Consider the following 20,557-nt stretch of genomic DNA (forward strand, 5'->3'; position numbering starts at 1 on the left):
AAAAAAGCTTAAAAACCCATAAAATCGCAACTTAGCACGTAATTTTTAGCATATGACTACGATTTTCAATTCTAAGCACTTCAATATTATATAGTATTGTGTGCCAAGTTTAGTGCGAAACAAACCAAGTATGATCTACTTTATGCTCGAAAGTGCCAAAAAAGCTTAAAAACCCATAAAATCGCAACTTAACACGTAATTTCTAGCATATGACTATGATTTTTATTTCTGGCCACTTCAACAAAATAATATATACTAAATAGTGTTGTGTGCCAATTTTCGTGCAAAAAAAACCAAGTTTGATCTACTTTTTGCGCGAAAGTGCCAAAAAAGGTTAAAAACCCATAAAATCGCAACTTAGCACGTAGTTTTTAGCATATGACTATGATTTTCAATTCTAACCACTTCAATACAATAACATATACTAAATAGATTTATGTGCTAAGTTTAGTGCCAAAAAAGCTTAAAAACCCATAAAATCTTAACTTATCACGTAATTTCTAGCATAAGATTATGATTTTCAATTCTAACTACTTCAACAAAATAATATATAATAAATCGTGTTGTGTACCAAGTTTCGTGCAAAAAAACCAAGTTTGATCTACTTTATGCGCGAAAGTGCCAAAAAAGCTTAAAAACCCATAAAATCGCAACTTAGCACGTAATTTTTAGCATATGACTATGATTTTCAATTCTAACCACTTCATTACAATAATATTTACTAAATAGTTTTGTGTGCTAAGATTAGTATAAAAAAAAACCAAGTTTGATCTACTTTATGCGGAAAAGTGCCAAAAAAGCTTAAAAACCCATAAAATCGCAACTTAGCACGTAATTTCTAGCATATGATTATGATTTTCAATTCTTACCACTTTAATAAAATAACATATACTAAATAGTTTTGTGTGCTAAGTTTAGTTTAAAACAAACTAAGTTTGATCTACTTTATGCGCGAAAGTGCAAAAGAAGATTAAAAACCCATAAAATCACAACTTAACACGTAATTTTTGCATATGACTATGATTTTTATTTCTAACCACTTAAACAAAATAATATATACTATATAGTGTTGAGATCCAAGTTTAGTGCAAAACAAAGCATGTTTGATCTACTTTATGCGCGAAAGTGCCAAAAAAGCTTTAAAACCCATATAATCGCAACTTAACAGTTAATTTCTAGCATATGACTATGATTCTCATTTCTAACCACTTCAACACAATAATATATACTAACTAGTGTTGTGTGCCAAGTTTCGTGCAAAACAAACCACGTTTGATCAACTTTACGCGTGAAAGTGCCAAAAAAGCTAAAAAACCCATAAAATCATAACATAACACGTAATTTCTAGCATATGACTATGATTTTCAATTCTAACCAATTCAACACAATAATATTACTAAATAGTGTTTTGTGCCAAGTTTCGTGCAAAACAAACCATGTTTAATCTACTTTATGCGCAAAAGTGCCAATAAAGTATAAAAACCAATAAAATCGCAACTTAACACGTAATTTGTAGCATATGAGTATGATTTTATTATAACCATTTCAACGCAATTATATATACTAAATAGTGTTGTGTGCCAAGTTTCGTGTAAAACAAACCAAGTTTGATCTACTTTATGCGCGAAAGTGCCAAAAAAGCTTAAAAACCCATAAAATCACAACTTAGCATGTAATTTTTAGCATATGACTATGATTTTCAATTCTAACCACTTCAATACAATAATATATACTAAATAGTTTTGTGTGCCATGTTAAGTGCAAAACAAACCAAGTTTGATCTACTTTATGCGCGAAAGTGCCGAAAAAGCTTAAAAACTCTAAAAGTCGCAACATAACACGTAATTTCTACATATGACTATGATTTTCATTTCTAACCACTTCAACACAATAATATATACTAAATAGTGTTGTGTACCAAGTTTCGTGCAAAACAAACCACGTTTGATCAACTTTATGTGTGAAAGTGTCAAAAAAAGCTTAAAAACCCATAAAATCATAACATAACACGTAATTTCTAACATATGACTATGATTTTACATTCTAACCACTTCAACACAATAATATATACTAAATAGTGTTTTGTGCCAAGTTTCGTGCAAAACAAACCAAGTATAATGTACTTTATGCGCGAAAGTGCCAAAAAAGCTTAAAAACCCATAAAATCGCAACTTAACACATAATTTCTCGCACATGAGTATAATTTTATTATAACCACTTCAACGCAATAAAATATATTAAATAGTGTTCTGTGCCATGTTTCGTGCAAAACAAATCAAGTTTGAGCAAATTTATGCGCGAAAGTGCCAAATAAGCTTAAAAACCCATAAAATCCCAACTTAACACGTAATTTCTAACATATGACTATGATTTTCATTTCTAACCACTTCAACACAAAAACATATACTAAATAGTGTTGTGTGCCAAGTTTCGTGCAAATCAAACAAAGTTTGGTGTACTTTATGCTGGAAAGTGCTAAAAAAGCTTAAATACCCATAAAATTGCAACTTAGCACGTAATTTTTAGCATATGACTATGTTTATCAATTCTAACTACTACAAAAAACTAATATATACTCAATAGTGTTGTATGCCAAGTTTCGTGCAAAATAAACCAAGTTTGATCTAGTTTATGCGGGAAAGTGGCAAAAAGGCTTAAAAACCCATAAAATCACAACTTAGCACGTAATTTTTAGCATATGACTATGATTTTCAATTCTAACCACTTCAATACAATAATATATACTAAATAGTTTTGTGTGCCAAATTTAGTGCAAAACAAACCATGTTTGATCTACTTTATCCGCTAAAGAGCCAAAAAAGCTTCAAAACCCATAAAATCGCAACTTAACACGTAATTTCGAGCATATGACTATGATTTTAATTTCTAACCACTTCAACAAAATAATATATACTAAATAGTGTTGTGTGCCAATTTCGTGCAAAACAAACCATGTTTGATCTACTTTATGCGCAAAATTGCTAAAAAATGCTTAAAAACCCATAAAGTCGCAATTTATCACGTAATTTTTAGCATATGACTATGATTTTCAATTCTAACCACTCCAATACAATAACATATACTAAATAGTTTTGTGTGCTACGTTTAGTGCAAAAAAAAACCAAGTTTGATCTACTTTATGCGAAAAGTCCCAAAAAAGCATAAAAACCCATAAAATCGCAACTTAGGACGTAAGTTCTCGCATATGATTATGATTTTAAATTCTAACTACTTCAACAAAATAATATATACTAAGTTGTGTTATGTGCCAAGTTTCGTGCAAAAAAAAACCAAGTTTTATCTACTTTATGCGCGAAAGTGCAAAAAAAGCTTAAAAACCCTTAAAATCGCAACTTAGCACGTAATTTTTAGCATATGACTATGATTTTCAATTCTTACCACTTCAATAAAATAACATATACTAAATAGTTTTGTGTGCTAAGTTTAGTGCAAAACAAACCAAGTTTGATCTACTTTATGCGCGAAAGTGCCAAAAAAGCTTAAAAACCCATAAAATCACAACTTAACACGTAATTTCTGCATATGATTATGATTTTCATTTCTTACCACTTAAACACAATAATATATACTAAATAGTGTTGTGTGCCAAGTGTCGTGCAAAACAAATCAAGTTTGAGCTACTTTATGCGCGAAAGTGCCAAATAAGCTTAAAAACCCATAAAATCGCAACTTAACACGTAATTTCTAGCATATGACTATGATTTTCAATTCTAACCACTTCAACACAAAAACATATACTAAATAGTGTTGTGTGCCAAGTTTCGTGCAAATCAAACAAAGTTTGATATACTTTATGCGGGAAAGTGCTAAAAAACCTTAAATACCAATAAAATTGCTACTTAGCACGTAATTTCTAGCATATGACTATTTTTATCAATTCTAACTACTTCAAAAAAATAATAAATACTAAATAGTGTTGTGTGCCAAGTTTCGTGCAAAACAAACCAAGTTTGATCTACTTTATGCACGAAAATGCCAAAAAACTTAAAAACCCATAAAATCACAACTTAGCACGTAATTTTTAGCATATGACTTTGATTTTCAATTCTAACCACTTCAATACAATAATATATACTAAATAGTTTTGTGTGTAAAGTTTAGTGCAAAACAAACCAAGTTTCATCTACTTTATGCACGAAAGTGCAAAAAAAGCTTAAAAACCCATAAAATCGCAACTTAACACGTAATTTTTAGCATATGACTATGATATTAAATTCTAACCACTTCAATATGATATAGTATTGTGTGCCAAGTTTAGTTACAAACAAACCAAGTTTGATCTACTTTATGCGCGAAAGAGCCAAAAAAGCTTAAAAACCCAAAAAATCGCAACTTAACACGTAATTTCTAGTATATGAATATAATATTAATTTCTAACCACTTCAAAACAATAATATATACTAAATAGTGTTGTGTGCCAATTTTCGTGCATAAAAAACCAAGTTTGATATACTTTATGCGCAAAATTGCCAAAAATGCTTAAAAACCTATAAAATCGCAACTTAGCATGTAATTTTTAGCATATGACTATAATATTAAATTCTAACTACTTCAATATGATATAGTATTGTGTGCCAAGTTTAGGTACAAACAAACCAAGTTTGATCTACTTTATGCGCGAAAGAGCCAAAAAAGCTTAAAAACCCATAAAATCGCAACTTAACACGTAATTTCGAGCATATGACTATGATTTTAATTTCTAACAACTTCAACACAATAATATATACTAAATAGTGTCGTGTGTCAATTTTCGCGCAAAAAAATCCAAGTTTGATCTACTTTATGCGCAAAATTGCTAAAAAATGCTTAAAAACCCATAAAATCGCAATTTAGCACGTAGATTTTAGCATATGACTATGTTTTTCAATTCTAATCACTTCAATAAAATAACATATACTAAATAGTTTTGTGTGCTAAGTTTAGTGCAAAAAAACCAAGTTTGATCTACTTTATGCGGAAAAGTGCCAAAAAAGCTTAAAAACCCAAAAAATCGCAACTTAGCACGTAATTTCTCGCATATGATTATAATTTTCAATTCTAACTATTTAAAAAAAAAATATATACTAAATTGTGTTCTGTGCCAAGTTTTGTGCAAAAAAAACCAAGTTTAATCTACTTTATGAGCGATAGTGCCAAAAAAGCTTAAAAACCCAAAAAATCACAACTTAACACGTAATTTCTGCATATGATTATGATTTTCATTTCTAACCACTTAAACACAATAATATATACTAAATAGTGTTGTGCGCAAAGTTTCGTGCAAAACAAATCAAGTTTGAGCTACTTTATGCGCGAGAATGCCAAATAAGCTTAAAAACCCATAAAATCGCAACTTAACACGTAATTTCTAGCATATGACTATGTTTATCAATTCTAACTACTTCAAAAAAATAATATATACTAAATAGTGTTGCGTGCCAAGTTTCGTGCAAAACAAACCAAGTTTGATCTACTTTATGCACGAAAGTGCCAAAAAAGCTTAAAAACCCATAAAATCACAACTTAGCACAAAATTTTTAGCATATGACTATGATTTTCAATTCTAACCACTTCAATACAATAATATACACTAAATAGTTTTGTGTGCCAAGTTTAGTGCAAAACAAATTAAGTTTGATCTACTTTATGCGCGAAAGTGCCAAAAAAGCTTAAAAACCCATAAAATCGCAACTTAGCACGTAATTTTTAGCATATGACTATGATATTAAATTCTAACCACTTCAATATGATATAATATTGGGTGCCAAGTTTACTTACAAACAAACCAAGTTTGATCTATTTTATGCGCGAAAGAGCTAAAAAAGCTTAAAAACTCATAAAATCGCAACTTAACACGTAATTTCTATCATATGACTATGATTTTAATTTCTAACCACTTCAACACAATAATATATACTAAATAGTGTTGTGTGTCAATTTTCGTGGAAACAAAACCAAGTTTGATCTACTTTATGCGCAAAATTGCCAAAAAATGCTTAAAAACCCATAAAATCGCAATTTAGCACTTAATTTTTAGCATATGACTATGATTTTCAGTTCTAACCACTTCAATACAATAACATATACTAAATAGTTTTGTGTGCTAATATTAGTGCAAAAAAACCAAGTTTGATCTAGTTTATGTGGAAAAGGGCCAAAAAAGCTTAAAAACCCATAAAATCGCAACTTAGCACGTAATTTCTTGCATATGATTATGATTTTCAATTCTAACTACTTCAAGAAAATTATATATACTAAATTCTGTTATGTGCCAAGTTTCGTGCAAAAAAAACCAAGTTTGATCTACTTTATGCGCGAAAGTACCAAAAAAGGATAAAAACCCATAAAATCGCAACTTAGCACGTAATTTCTAGCATATGACTATGTTTATCAATTCTAACTACTTCAAAAAAATAATATATACTAAATAGTGTTGTGTCCCAAGTTTCGTGCAAAACAAACCAAGTTTGATCTACTTTATGCGCGAAAGTGCCAAAAAAGCTTAAAAACCCATAAAATCACAACTTAGCACAAAATTTTTAGCATATGACTATGATTTTCAATTCTAACCACTTCAATACAATAATATACACTAAATAGTTTTGTGTGCCAAGTTTAGTGCAAAACAAATTAAGTTTGATCTACTTTATGCGCGAAAGTGCCAAAAAAGCTTAAAAACCCATAAAATCGCAACTTAGCACGTAATTTTTAGCATATGACTATGATATTAAATTCTAACCACTTCAATATGATATAATATTGGGTGCCAAGTTTACTTACAAACAAACCAAGTTTGATCTATTTTATGCGCGAAAGAGCTAAAAAAGCTTAAAAACTCATAAAATCGCAACTTAACACGTAATTTCTATCATATGACTATGATTTTAATTTCTAACCACTTCAACACAATAATATATACTAAATAGTGTTGTGTGTCAATTTTCGTGGAAACAAAACCAAGTTTGATCTACTTTATGCGCAAAATTGCCAAAAAATGCTTAAAAACCCATAAAATCGCAATTTAGCACTTAATTTTTAGCATATGACTATGATTTTCAGTTCTAACCACTTCAATACAATAACATATACTAAATAGTTTTGTGTGCTAATATTAGTGCAAAAAAAACCAAGTTTGATCTAGTTTATGTGGAAAAGGGCCAAAAAAGCTTAAAAACCCATAAAATCGCAACTTAGCACGTAATTTCTTGCATATGATTATGATTTTCAATTCTAACTACTTCAAGAAAATTATATATACTAAATTCTGTTATGTGCCAAGTTTCGTGCAAAAAAAACCAAGTTTGATCTACTTTATGCGCGAAAGTACCAAAAAAGGATAAAAACCCATAAAATCGCAACTTAGCACGTAATTTCTAGCATATGACTATGTTTATCAATTCTAACTACTTCAAAAAAATAATATATACTAAATAGTGTTGTGTCCCAAGTTTCGTGCAAAACAAACCAAGTTTGATCTACTTTATGCGCGAAAGTGCCAAAAAAGCTTAAAAACCCATAAAATCACAACTTAGCACAAAATTTTTAGCATATGACTATGATTTTCAATTCTAACCACTTCAATACAATAATATACACTAAATAGTTTTGTGTGCCAAGTTTAGTGCAAAACAAATTAAGTTTGATCTACTTTATGCGCGAAAGTGCCAAAAAAGCTTAAAAACCCATAAAATCGCAACTTAGCACGTAATTTTTAGCATATGACTATGATATTAAATTCTAACCACTTCAATATGATATAATATTGGGTGCCAAGTTTACTTACAAACAAACCAAGTTTGATCTATTTTATGCGCGAAAGAGCTAAAAAAGCTTAAAAACTCATAAAATCGCAACTTAACACGTAATTTCTATCATATGACTATGATTTTAATTTCTAACCACTTCAACACAATAATATATACTATATAGTGTTGTGTGTCAATTTTCGTGGAAACAAAACCAAGTTTGATCTACTTTATGCGCAAAATTGCCAAAAAATGCTTAAAAACCCATAAAATCGCAATTTAGCACGTAATTTTTAGCATATGACTATGATTTTCAGTTCTAACCACTTCAATACAATAACATATACTAAATAGTTTTGTGTGCTAATATTAGTGCAAAAAAAACCAAGTTTGATCTAGTTTATGTGGAAAAGGGCCAAAAAAGCTTAAAAACCCATAAAATCGCAACTTAGCACGTAATTTCTTGCATATGATTATGATTTTCAATTCTAACTACTTCAAGAAAATTATATATACTAAATTCTGTTATGTGCCAAGTTTCGTGCAAAAAAAACCAAGTTTGATCTACTTTATGCGCGAAAGTACCAAAAAAGGATAAAAACCCATAAAATCGCAACTTAGCACGTAATTTCTAGCATATGACTATGTTTATCAATTCTAACTACTTCAAAAAAATAATATATACTAAATAGTGTTGTGTCCCAAGTTTCGTGCAAAACAAACCAAGTTTGATCTACTTTATGCGCGAAAGTGCCAAAAAAGCTTAAAAACCCATAAAATCACAACTTAGCACAAAATTTTTAGCATATGACTATGATTTTCAATTCTAACCACTTCAATACAATAATATACACTAAATAGTTTTGTGTGCCAAGTTTAGTGCAAAACAAATTAAGTTTGATCTACTTTATGCGCGAAAGTGCCAAAAAAGCTTAAAAACCCATAAAATCGCAACTTAGCACGTAATTTTTAGCATATGACTATGATATTAAATTCTAACCACTTCAATATGATATAATATTGGGTGCCAAGTTTACTTACAAACAAACCAAGTTTGATCTATTTTATGCGCGAAAGAGCTAAAAAAGCTTAAAAACTCATAAAATCGCAACTTAACACGTAATTTCTATCATATGACTATGATTTTAATTTCTAACCACTTCAACACAATAATATATACTAAATAGTGTTGTGTGTCAATTTTCGTGGAAACAAAACCAAGTTTGATCTACTTTATGCGCAAAATTGCCAAAAAATGCTTAAAAACCCATAAAATCGCAATTTAGCACTTAATTTTTAGCATATGACTATGATTTTCAGTTCTAACCACTTCAATACAATAACATATACTAAATAGTTTTGTGTGCTAATATTAGTGCAAAAAAAACCAAGTTTGATCTAGTTTATGTGGAAAAGGGCCAAAAAAGCTTAAAAACCCATAAAATCGCAACTTAGCACGTAATTTCTTGCATATGATTATGATTTTCAATTCTAACTACTTCAAGAAAATTATATATACTAAATTCTGTTATGTGCCAAGTTTCGTGCAAAAAAAACCAAGTTTGATCTACTTTATGCGCGAAAGTACCAAAAAAGGATAAAAACCCATAAAATCGCAACTTAGCACGTAATTTCTAGCATATGACTATGTTTATCAATTCTAACTACTTCAAAAAAATAATATATACTAAATAGTGTTGTGTCCCAAGTTTCGTGCAAAACAAACCAAGTTTGATCTACTTTATGCGCGAAAGTGCCAAAAAAGCTTAAAAACCCATAAAATCACAACTTAGCACAAAATTTTTAGCATATGACTATGATTTTCAATTCTAACCACTTCAATACAATAATATACACTAAATAGTTTTGTGTGCCAAGTTTAGTGCAAAACAAATTAAGTTTGATCTACTTTATGCGCGAAAGTGCCAAAAAAGCTTAAAAACCCATAAAATCGCAACTTAGCACGTAATTTTTAGCATATGACTATGATATTAAATTCTAACCACTTCAATATGATATAATATTGGGTGCCAAGTTTACTTACAAACAAACCAAGTTTGATCTATTTTATGCGCGAAAGAGCTAAAAAAGCTTAAAAACTCATAAAATCGCAACTTAACACGTAATTTCTATCATATGACTATGATTTTAATTTCTAACCACTTCAACACAATAATATATACTATATAGTGTTGTGTGTCAATTTTCGTGGAAACAAAACCAAGTTTGATCTACTTTATGCGCAAAATTGCCAAAAAATGCTTAAAAACCCATAAAATCGCAATTTAGCACGTAATTTTTAGCATATGACTATGATTTTCAGTTCTAACCACTTCAATACAATAACATATACTAAATAGTTTTGTGTGCTAATATTAGTGCAAAAAAAACCAAGTTTGATCTAGTTTATGTGGAAAAGGGCCAAAAAAGCTTAAAAACCCATAAAATCGCAACTTAGCACGTAATTTCTTGCATATGATTATGATTTTCAATTCTAACTACTTCAAGAAAATTATATATACTAAATTCTGTTATGTGCCAAGTTTCGTGCAAAAAAAACCAAGTTTGATCTACTTTATGCGCGAAAGTACCAAAAAAGGATAAAAACCCATAAAATCGCAACTTAGCACGTAATTTCTAGCATATGACTATGTTTATCAATTCTAACTACTTCAAAAAAATAATATATACTAAATAGTGTTGTGTCCCAAGTTTCGTGCAAAACAAACCAAGTTTGATCTACTTTATGCGCGAAAGTGCCAAAAAAGCTTAAAAACCCATAAAATCACAACTTAGCACAAAATTTTTAGCATATGACTATGATTTTCAATTCTAACCACTTCAATACAATAATATACACTAAATAGTTTTGTGTGCCAAGTTTAGTGCAAAACAAATTAAGTTTGATCTACTTTATGCGCGAAAGTGCCAAAAAAGCTTAAAAACCCATAAAATCGCAACTTAGCACGTAATTTTTAGCATATGACTATGATATTAAATTCTAACCACTTCAATATGATATAATATTGGGTGCCAAGTTTACTTACAAACAAACCAAGTTTGATCTATTTTATGCGCGAAAGAGCTAAAAAAGCTTAAAAACTCATAAAATCGCAACTTAACACGTAATTTCTATCATATGACTATGATTTTAATTTCTAACCACTTCAACACAATAATATATACTATATAGTGTTGTGTGTCAATTTTCGTGGAAACAAAACCAAGTTTGATCTACTTTATGCGCAAAATTGCCAAAAAATGCTTAAAAACCCATAAAATCGCAATTTAGCACGTAATTTTTAGCATATGACTATGATTTTCAGTTCTAACCACTTCAATACAATAACATATACTAAATAGTTTTGTGTGCTAATATTAGTGCAAAAAAAACCAAGTTTGATCTAGTTTATGTGGAAAAGGGCCAAAAAAGCTTAAAAACCCATAAAATCGCAACTTAGCACGTAATTTCTTGCATATGATTATGATTTTCAATTCTAACTACTTCAAGAAAATTATATATACTAAATTCTGTTATGTGCCAAGTTTCGTGCAAAAAAAACCAAGTTTGATCTACTTTATGCGCGAAAGTACCAAAAAAGGATAAAAACCCATAAAATCGCAACTTAGCACGTAATTTCTAGCATATGACTATGTTTATCAATTCTAACTACTTCAAAAAAATAATATATACTAAATAGTGTTGTGTCCCAAGTTTCGTGCAAAACAAACCAAGTTTGATCTACTTTATGCGCGAAAGTGCCAAAAAAGCTTAAAAACCCATAAAATCACAACTTAGCACAAAATTTTTAGCATATGACTATGATTTTCAATTCTAACCACTTCAATACAATAATATACACTAAATAGTTTTGTGTGCCAAGTTTAGTGCAAAACAAATTAAGTTTGATCTACTTTATGCGCGAAAGTGCCAAAAAAGCTTAAAAACCCATAAAATCGCAACTTAGCACGTAATTTTTAGCATATGACTATGATATTAAATTCTAACCACTTCAATATGATATAATATTGGGTGCCAAGTTTACTTACAAACAAACCAAGTTTGATCTATTTTATGCGCGAAAGAGCTAAAAAAGCTTAAAAACTCATAAAATCGCAACTTAACACGTAATTTCTATCATATGACTATGATTTTAATTTCTAACCACTTCAACACAATAATATATACTATATAGTGTTGTGTGTCAATTTTCGTGGAAACAAAACCAAGTTTGATCTACTTTATGCGCAAAATTGCCAAAAAATGCTTAAAAACCCATAAAATCGCAATTTAGCACGTAATTTTTAGCATATGACTATGATTTTCAGTTCTAACCACTTCAATACAATAACATATACTAAATAGTTTTGTGTGCTAATATTAGTGCAAAAAAAACCAAGTTTGATCTAGTTTATGTGGAAAAGGGCCAAAAAAGCTTAAAAACCCATAAAATCGCAACTTAGCACGTAATTTCTTGCATATGATTATGATTTTCAATTCTAACTACTTCAAGAAAATTATATATACTAAATTCTGTTATGTGCCAAGTTTCGTGCAAAAAAAACCAAGTTTGATCTACTTTATGCGCGAAAGTACCAAAAAAGGATAAAAACCCATAAAATCGCAACTTAGCACGTAATTTCTAGCATATGACTATGTTTATCAATTCTAACTACTTCAAAAAAATAATATATACTAAATAGTGTTGTGTCCCAAGTTTCGTGCAAAACAAACCAAGTTTGATCTACTTTATGCGTGAAAGTGCCAAAAAAGCTTAAAAACCCATAAAATCACAACTTAGCACAAAATTTTTAGCATATGACTATGATTTTCAATTCTAACCACTTCAATACAATAATATACACTAAATAGTTTTGTGTGCCAAGTTTAGGGCAAAACAAATTAAGTTTGATCTACTTTATGCGCGAAAGTGCCAAAAAAGCTTAAAAACCCATAAAATCGCAACTTAGCACGTAATTTTTAGCATATGACTATGATATTAAATTCTAACCACTTCAATATGATATAATATTGGGTGCCAAGTTTACTTACAAACAAACCAAGTTTGATCTATTTTATGCGCGAAAGAGCTAAAAAAGCTTAAAAACTCATAAAATCGCAACTTAACACGTAATTTCTATCATATGACTATGATTTTAATTTCTAACCACTTCAACACAATAATATATACTAAATAGTGTTGTGTGTCAATTTTCGTGGAAACAAAACCAAGTTTGATCTACTTTATGCGCAAAATTGCCAAAAAATGCTTAAAAACCCATAAAATCGCAATTTAGCACTTAATTTTTAGCATATGACTATGATTTTCAGTTCTAACCACTTCAATACAATAACATATACTAAATAGTTTTGTGTGCTAATATTAGTGCAAAAAAAAACCAAGTTTGATCTAGTTTATGTGGAAAAGGGCCAAAAAAGCTTAAAAACCCATAAAATCGCAACTTAGCACGTAATTTCTTGCATATGATTATGATTTTCAATTCTAACTACTTCAAGAAAATTATATATACTAAATTCTGTTATGTGCCAAGTTTCGTGCAAAAAAAACCAAGTTTGATCTACTTTATGCGCGAAAGTACCAAAAAAGGATAAAAACCCATAAAATCGCAACTTAGCACGTAATTTCTAGCATATGACTATGTTTATCAATTCTAACTACTTCAAAAAAATAATATATACTAAATAGTGTTGTGTCCCAAGTTTCGTGCAAAACAAACCAAGTTTGATCTACTTTATGCGCGAAAGTGCCAAAAAAGCTTAAAAACCCATAAAATCACAACTTAGCACAAAATTTTTAGCATATGACTATGATTTTCAATTCTAACCACTTCAATACAATAATATACACTAAATAGTTTTGTGTGCCAAGTTTAGTGCAAAACAAATTAAGTTTGATCTACTTTATGCGCGAAAGTGCCAAAAAAGCTTAAAAACCCATAAAATCGCAACTTAGCACGTAATTTTTAGCATATGACTATGATATTAAATTCTAACCACTTCAATATGATATAATATTGGGTGCCAAGTTTACTTACAAACAAACCAAGTTTGATCTATTTTATGCGCGAAAGAGCTAAAAAAGCTTAAAAACTCATAAAATCGCAACTTAACACGTAATTTCTATCATATGACTATGATTTTAATTTCTAACCACTTCAACACAATAATATATACTAAATAGTGTTGTGTGTCAATTTTCGTGGAAACAAAACCAAGTTTGATCTACTTTATGCGCAAAATTGCCAAAAAATGCTTAAAAACCCATAAAATCGCAATTTAGCACTTAATTTTTAGCATATGACTATGATTTTCAGTTCTAACCACTTCAATACAATAACATATACTAAATAGTTTTGTGTGCTAATATTAGTGCAAAAAAAACCAAGTTTGATCTAGTTTATGTGGAAAAGGGCCAAAAAAGCTTAAAAACCCATAAAATCGCAACTTAGCACGTAATTTCTTGCATATGATTATGATTTTCAATTCTAACTACTTCAAGAAAATTATATATACTAAATTATGTTATGTGCCAAGTTTCGTGCAAAAAAAACCAAGTTTGATCTACTTTATGCGCGAAAGTACCAAAAAAGGATAAAAACCCATAAAATCGCAACTTAGCACGTAATTTCTAGCATATGACTATGTTTATCAATTCTAACTACTTCAAAAAAATAATATATACTAAATAGTGTTGTGTCCCAAGTTTCGTGCAAAACAAACCAAGTTTGATCTACTTTATGCGCGAAAGTGCCAAAAAAGCTTAAAAACCCATAAAATCACAACTTAGCACAAAATTTTTAGCATATGACTATGATTTTCAATTCTAACCACTTCAATACAATAATATACACTAAATAGTTTTGTGTGCCAAGTTTAGTGCAAAACAAATTAAGTTTGATCTACTTTATGCGCGAAAGTGCCAAAAAAGCTTAAAAACCCATAAAATCGCAACTTAGCACGTAATTTTTAGCATATGACTATGATATTAAATTCTAACCACTTCAATATGATATAATATTGGGTGCCAAGTTTACTTACAAACAAACCAAGTTTGATCTATTTTATGCGCGAAAGAGCTAAAAAAGCTTAAAAACTCATAAAATCGCAACTTAACACGTAATTTCTATCATATGACTATGATTTTAATTTCTAACCACTTCAACACAATAATATATACTAAATAGTGTTGTGTGTCAATTTTCGTGGAAACAAAACCAAGTTTGATCTACTTTATGCGCAAAATTGCCAAAAAATGCTTAAAAACCCATAAAATCGCAATTTAGCACTTAATTTTTAGCATATGACTATGATTTTCAGTTCTAACCACTTCAATACAATAACATATACTAAATAGTTTTGTGTGCTAATATTAGTGCAAAAAAAACCAAGTTGGATCTAGTTTATGTGGAAAAGGGCCAAAAAAGCTTAAAAACCCATAAAATCGCAACTTAGCACGTAATTTCTTGCATATGATTATGATTTTCAATTCTAACTACTTCAAGAAAATTATATATACTAAATTCTGTTATGTGCCAAGTTTCGTGCAAAAAAAACCAAGTTTGATCTACTTTATGCGCGAAAGTACCAAAAAAGGATAAAAACCCATAAAATCGCAACTTAGCACGTAATTTCTAGCATATGACTATGTTTATCAATTCTAACTACTTCAAAAAAATAATATATACTAAATAGTGTTGTGTCCCAAGTTTCGTGCAAAACAAACCAAGTTTGATCTACTTTATGCGCGAAAGTGCCAAAAAAGCTTAAAAACCCATAAAATCACAACTTAGCACAAAATTCTTAGCATATGACTATGATTTTCAATTCTAACCACTTCAATACAATAATATACACTAAATAGTTTTGTGTGCCAAGTTTAGTGCAAAACAAATTAAGTTTGATCTACTTTATGCGCGAAAGTGCCAAAAAAGTTTAAAAACCCATAAAATCGCAACTTAGCACGTAATTTTTAGCATATGACTATGATATTAAATTCTAACCACTTCAATATGATATAATATTGTGTGCCAAGTTTAGTTACAAACAAACCAAGTTTGATCTATTTTATGCGCGAAAGAGCTAAAAAAGCTTAAAAACTCATAAAATCGCAACTTAACACGTAATTTCTAGCATATGACTAAGATTTTAATTTCTAACCACTTCAACACAATAATATATACTAAATAGTGTTGTGTGTCAATTTTCGTGGAAACAAAACCAAGTTTAATCTACTTTATGCGCAAAATTGCCAAAAAATGCTTAAAAACCCATAAAATCGCAATTTAGCACGTAATTTTTAGCATATGACTATGATTTTCAGTTCTAACCTCTTCAATACAATAACATATACTAAATAGTTATTTGTGCTAAGTTTAGTGCAAAAAAAACCAAGTTTGATCTAGTTTATGCGGAAAAGTGCCAAAAAAGCTTAAAAACCCATAAAATCGCAACTTAGCACGTAATTTCTTGTATATGATTATGATTTTCAATTCTAACTACTTCAAGAAAATTATATATACTAAATTCTGTTATGTGCCAAGTTTCGTGCAAAAAAAAACCAAGTTTGATCTACTTTATGCGCGAAAGTACCAAAAAAGGTTAAAAACCCATAAAATCGCAACTTAGCACGTAATTTCTAGCATATGACTATGTTTATCAATTCTAACTACTTCAAAAAAATAATATATACTAAATAGTGTTGTGTGCCAAGTTTCGTGCAAAACAAACCAAGTTTGATCTACTTTATGCGCGAAAGTGCCAAAAAAGCTTAAAAACCCATAAAATCACAACTTAGCACAAAATTTTTAGCATATGACTATGATTTTCAATTCTAACCACTTCAATACAATAATATACACTAAATAGTTTTGTGTGCCAAGTTTAGTGCAAAACAAATTAAGTTTGATCTATTTTATGCGCGAAAGTGCCAAAAAAGCTTAAAAACCCATAAAATCGCAACTTAGCACGTAATTTTTAGCATATGACTATGATATTAAATTCTAACCACTTCAATATGATATAATATTGTGTGCCAAGATTAGTTACAAACAAACCAAGTTTGATCTATTATATGCGCGAAAGAGCTAAAAAAGATTAAAAACTCATAAAATTGCAACTTAACACGTAATTTCTAGCATATGACTATGATTTTAATTTCTAACCACTTCAACACAATAATATATACTAAATAGTGTTGTGTGTCAATTTTCGTGGAAACAAAACCAAGTTTGATCTACTTTATGCGCAAAATTGCCAAAAAATGCTTAAAAACCCATAAAATCGCAATTTAGCACGTAATTTTTAGCATATGACTATGATTTTCAGTTCTAACCTCTTCAATACAATAACATATACTAAATAGTTTTGTGTGCTAATATTAGTGCAAAAAAAACCAAGTTTGATCTAGTTTATGCGGAAAAGGGCCAAAAAAGCTTATAAACCCATAAAATCGCAACTTAGCACGTAATTTCTTGCATATGATTATGATTTTCAATTCTAACTACTTCAAGAAAATTATATATACTAAATTCTGTTATGTGCCAAGTTTCGTGCAAAAAAAACCAAGTTTGATCTACTTTATTCGCGAAAGTACCAAAAAAGGTTAAAAACCCATAAAATTGCAATTTAGCACGTAATTTCTAGCATATGACTATGTTTATCAATTATAACTACTTCAAAAAAATAATATATACTAAATAGTGTTGTGTGCCAAGTTTCGTGCAAAACAAACCAAGTTTGATCTACTTTATGCGCGAAAGTGTCAAAAAAGCTTAAAAACCAATAAAATCACAACTTAGCACAAAATTTTTAGCATATGACTATGATTTTCAATTCTAACCACTTCAATACAATAATATACACTAAATAGTTTTGTGTGCCAAGTTTAGTACAAAACAAATTAAGTTTGATCTACTTTATGCGCGAAAGTGCCAAAAAAGCTTAAAAACCCATAAAATCGCAACTTAGCACGTAATTTTTAGCATATGACTATGATATTAAATTCTAACCACTTCAATATGATATAATATTGTGTGCCAAGTTTAGTTACAAACAAACCAAGTTTGATCTATTTTATGCGCGAAAGAGCTAAAAAAGCTTAAAAACTCATAAAATCGCAACTTAACACGTAATTTCTAGCATATGACTATGATTTTAATTTCTAACCACTTCAACACAATAATATATACTAAATAGTGTTGTGTGTCAATTTTCGTGGAAACAAAACCAAGTTTGATCTACTTTATGCGCAAAATTGCCAAAAAATGCTTAAAAACCCATAAAATCGCAATTTAGCACGTAATTTTTAGCATATGACTATGATTTTCAGTTCGAACCTCTTCAATACAATAACATATACTAAATAGTTTTGTGTGCTAATATTAGTGCAAAAAAAACCAAGTTTGATCTAGTTTATGCGGAAAAGTGCCAAAAAAGCTTAAAAACCCATAAAATCGCAACTTAGCACGTAATTTCTTGCATATGATTATGATTTTCAATTCTAACTACTTCAAGAAAATTATATATACTAAATTCTGTTATGTGCCAAGTTTCGTGCTAAAAAAACCAAGTTTGATCTACTTTATGCGCGAAAGTACCAAAAAAGGTTAAAAACCCATAAAATCGCAACTTAGCACGTAATTTTTAGCATATGACTATGATTTTAAGTTCTAACCACTTCAACACAATAATATATACCAAATAGTGTTGTGTGTCAAGTTTCGTGCAAAAAAAACTAAGTTTGATCTACTTTATGCGCGAAAGTGCCAAAAAAGCTTGAAATCCCCATAAAATAGCAACATAGCACATAATTGGTAGCATATGACTATTTTTTTAATTATAACCACTTCAACACTATAATATATATACTAAATAGTGTTGTGTGCCAAGTTTGGTGCAAAACAAACCACGTGTGATCTACTTTATGCGCGAAAGTGCCAAAAAAGCTTAAGAACCCATAAAATCACAACTTAGCACATAATTTATAGCATATGACTATGATTTTCAATTCTAACCACTTAAATACAATAATATATACTATATTTTTTTTGTGCCATGTTTAGTGCAAAACAAACCCTGTTTGATCTGTTTTATGCTCGAAAGTGCCAAAAAATATTTAAAACCCATATAATCGCAACTCAATACGTAATTTCTAGCATATGACTATGATTTTCATTTTTAACCACTTCAACACAATAATATATACTAAATAGTGTTGTGTGCCAAGTTTCGTGCAAAAAAAACCACGTTTGATCTACTGTATGCGCGAAAGTGCCAAAAAAGCTTAAAAACCTTTAAAATCACAACATAACACGTAATTCCTAGCGTATGACTATGATTTTCAGTTCTAACCACTTCAACAACATAATGTATATACTAAATAGTGTTGTGTGATAAGTTTCGTGCAAAACAAACCAGGTTTGATCTCCTTTATGCTCAAAAGTGCGAAAAAAGCTTAAAAACTCATAAAATTGCAACTTAGCATGTAATTTCTAGCATATTACTATGATTTTAAATTCTAACCACTTCAACACGGTAATATATATATATAGGCATGGCCACGGTCCGGGTTGTCCGGTTCCGTTCCGGTTCCATTCGATTCCGGTTCCACCCGGTTCTGGTTCCATTTGGAACCTGTCGCGAACGGTTCCGGTTCCGGGCGGTTCCACACGGTTCCTTGGCGGTTCATGAGGCGGTTCCGGCGGTTCCAACTCAAGGGACGGGCGGGTCGGACCATCGGTTCCATTTTTTTTCTTTAAATATTTGTATAATAAAAAAATACTATAATATCGCGGACGTACTTTTAATGATTACTTGATTATTAGCGAAATTCATTGCATGTCAAGTTGTCATCATTATTGAAATATTTACTAAAAAGAATGGAAAAAAATAAATTAATAAGAAACGAATCAATGATAATGTCGATAAAGATGATTAATAAAAAAAGAGGGAGAAAATGAACTTGAACCTAGAATACTAAGCTGCCTACGTATCCTGAAGGAATCAAAGCCCACATAGTTCTTTGTCATACCTTTTATTTATAGTTGTTTAATGTTGATTTATCGTTGTCGCTTGTCGGATTGATCCTATTCGTCCTCGTCATCATCATGTGGTTGGTTAGATGCTTCCGCTGACTCTCCTCCTGACGATGATGCAGATGTATCCATCATCATCCATGGATCATCATCGTCGTCTTGATCATCATCATTCCTTATTCCTTGTGTTCGAATCTCCGCTTGATCCTAATCTTTCTTGCAAACACATATTTGAATACTATGTGGAGCAAGACGAGATCTCTTTTCGTCCAAAACTCTTCTACCTGCACTAAAAGCAGACTCCGACGCAATTGTTGACGCGGGAATTGCAAGGATATCCTTTGCAATTCTCGATAAAATGGGAAATTTTACAGATTTTTCTTTCCACCACTCCAAAATATTATAGATACTTTCGTCTATTTCAAAGTGGTGTTTAAGATAACTATCTAGTTCTAAATATGAGGTCGAGAAAGAAGAAGATGATCCTACAAAACTATCATCTTGACTCATTATGTTAGCTATTACCGAATTATAGTAAGAGGGACGTGCCGAAACGCTAGCACGTCTAGACATATCGCGTTTCGGGTTATATACACTAGCGTAAAAATCATAGAGTTCTGCTAAATATTTTTTACATGTTCCTACATAATTATTTACATCAGTAGACAGGCGATCTAACAATTGGTAATAAAATCCTATTACTTTAGTAAGGACCTCAGTTTTAAAACGTGGGTCCAAAATGGTTGCGATTCCATAAA

Source organism: Amaranthus tricolor, chromosome 5 (genome assembly GCF_026212465.1).
Source record: "Amaranthus tricolor cultivar Red isolate AtriRed21 chromosome 5, ASM2621246v1, whole genome shotgun sequence".
NCBI lineage: Eukaryota > Viridiplantae > Streptophyta > Magnoliopsida > Caryophyllales > Amaranthaceae > Amaranthus > Amaranthus tricolor.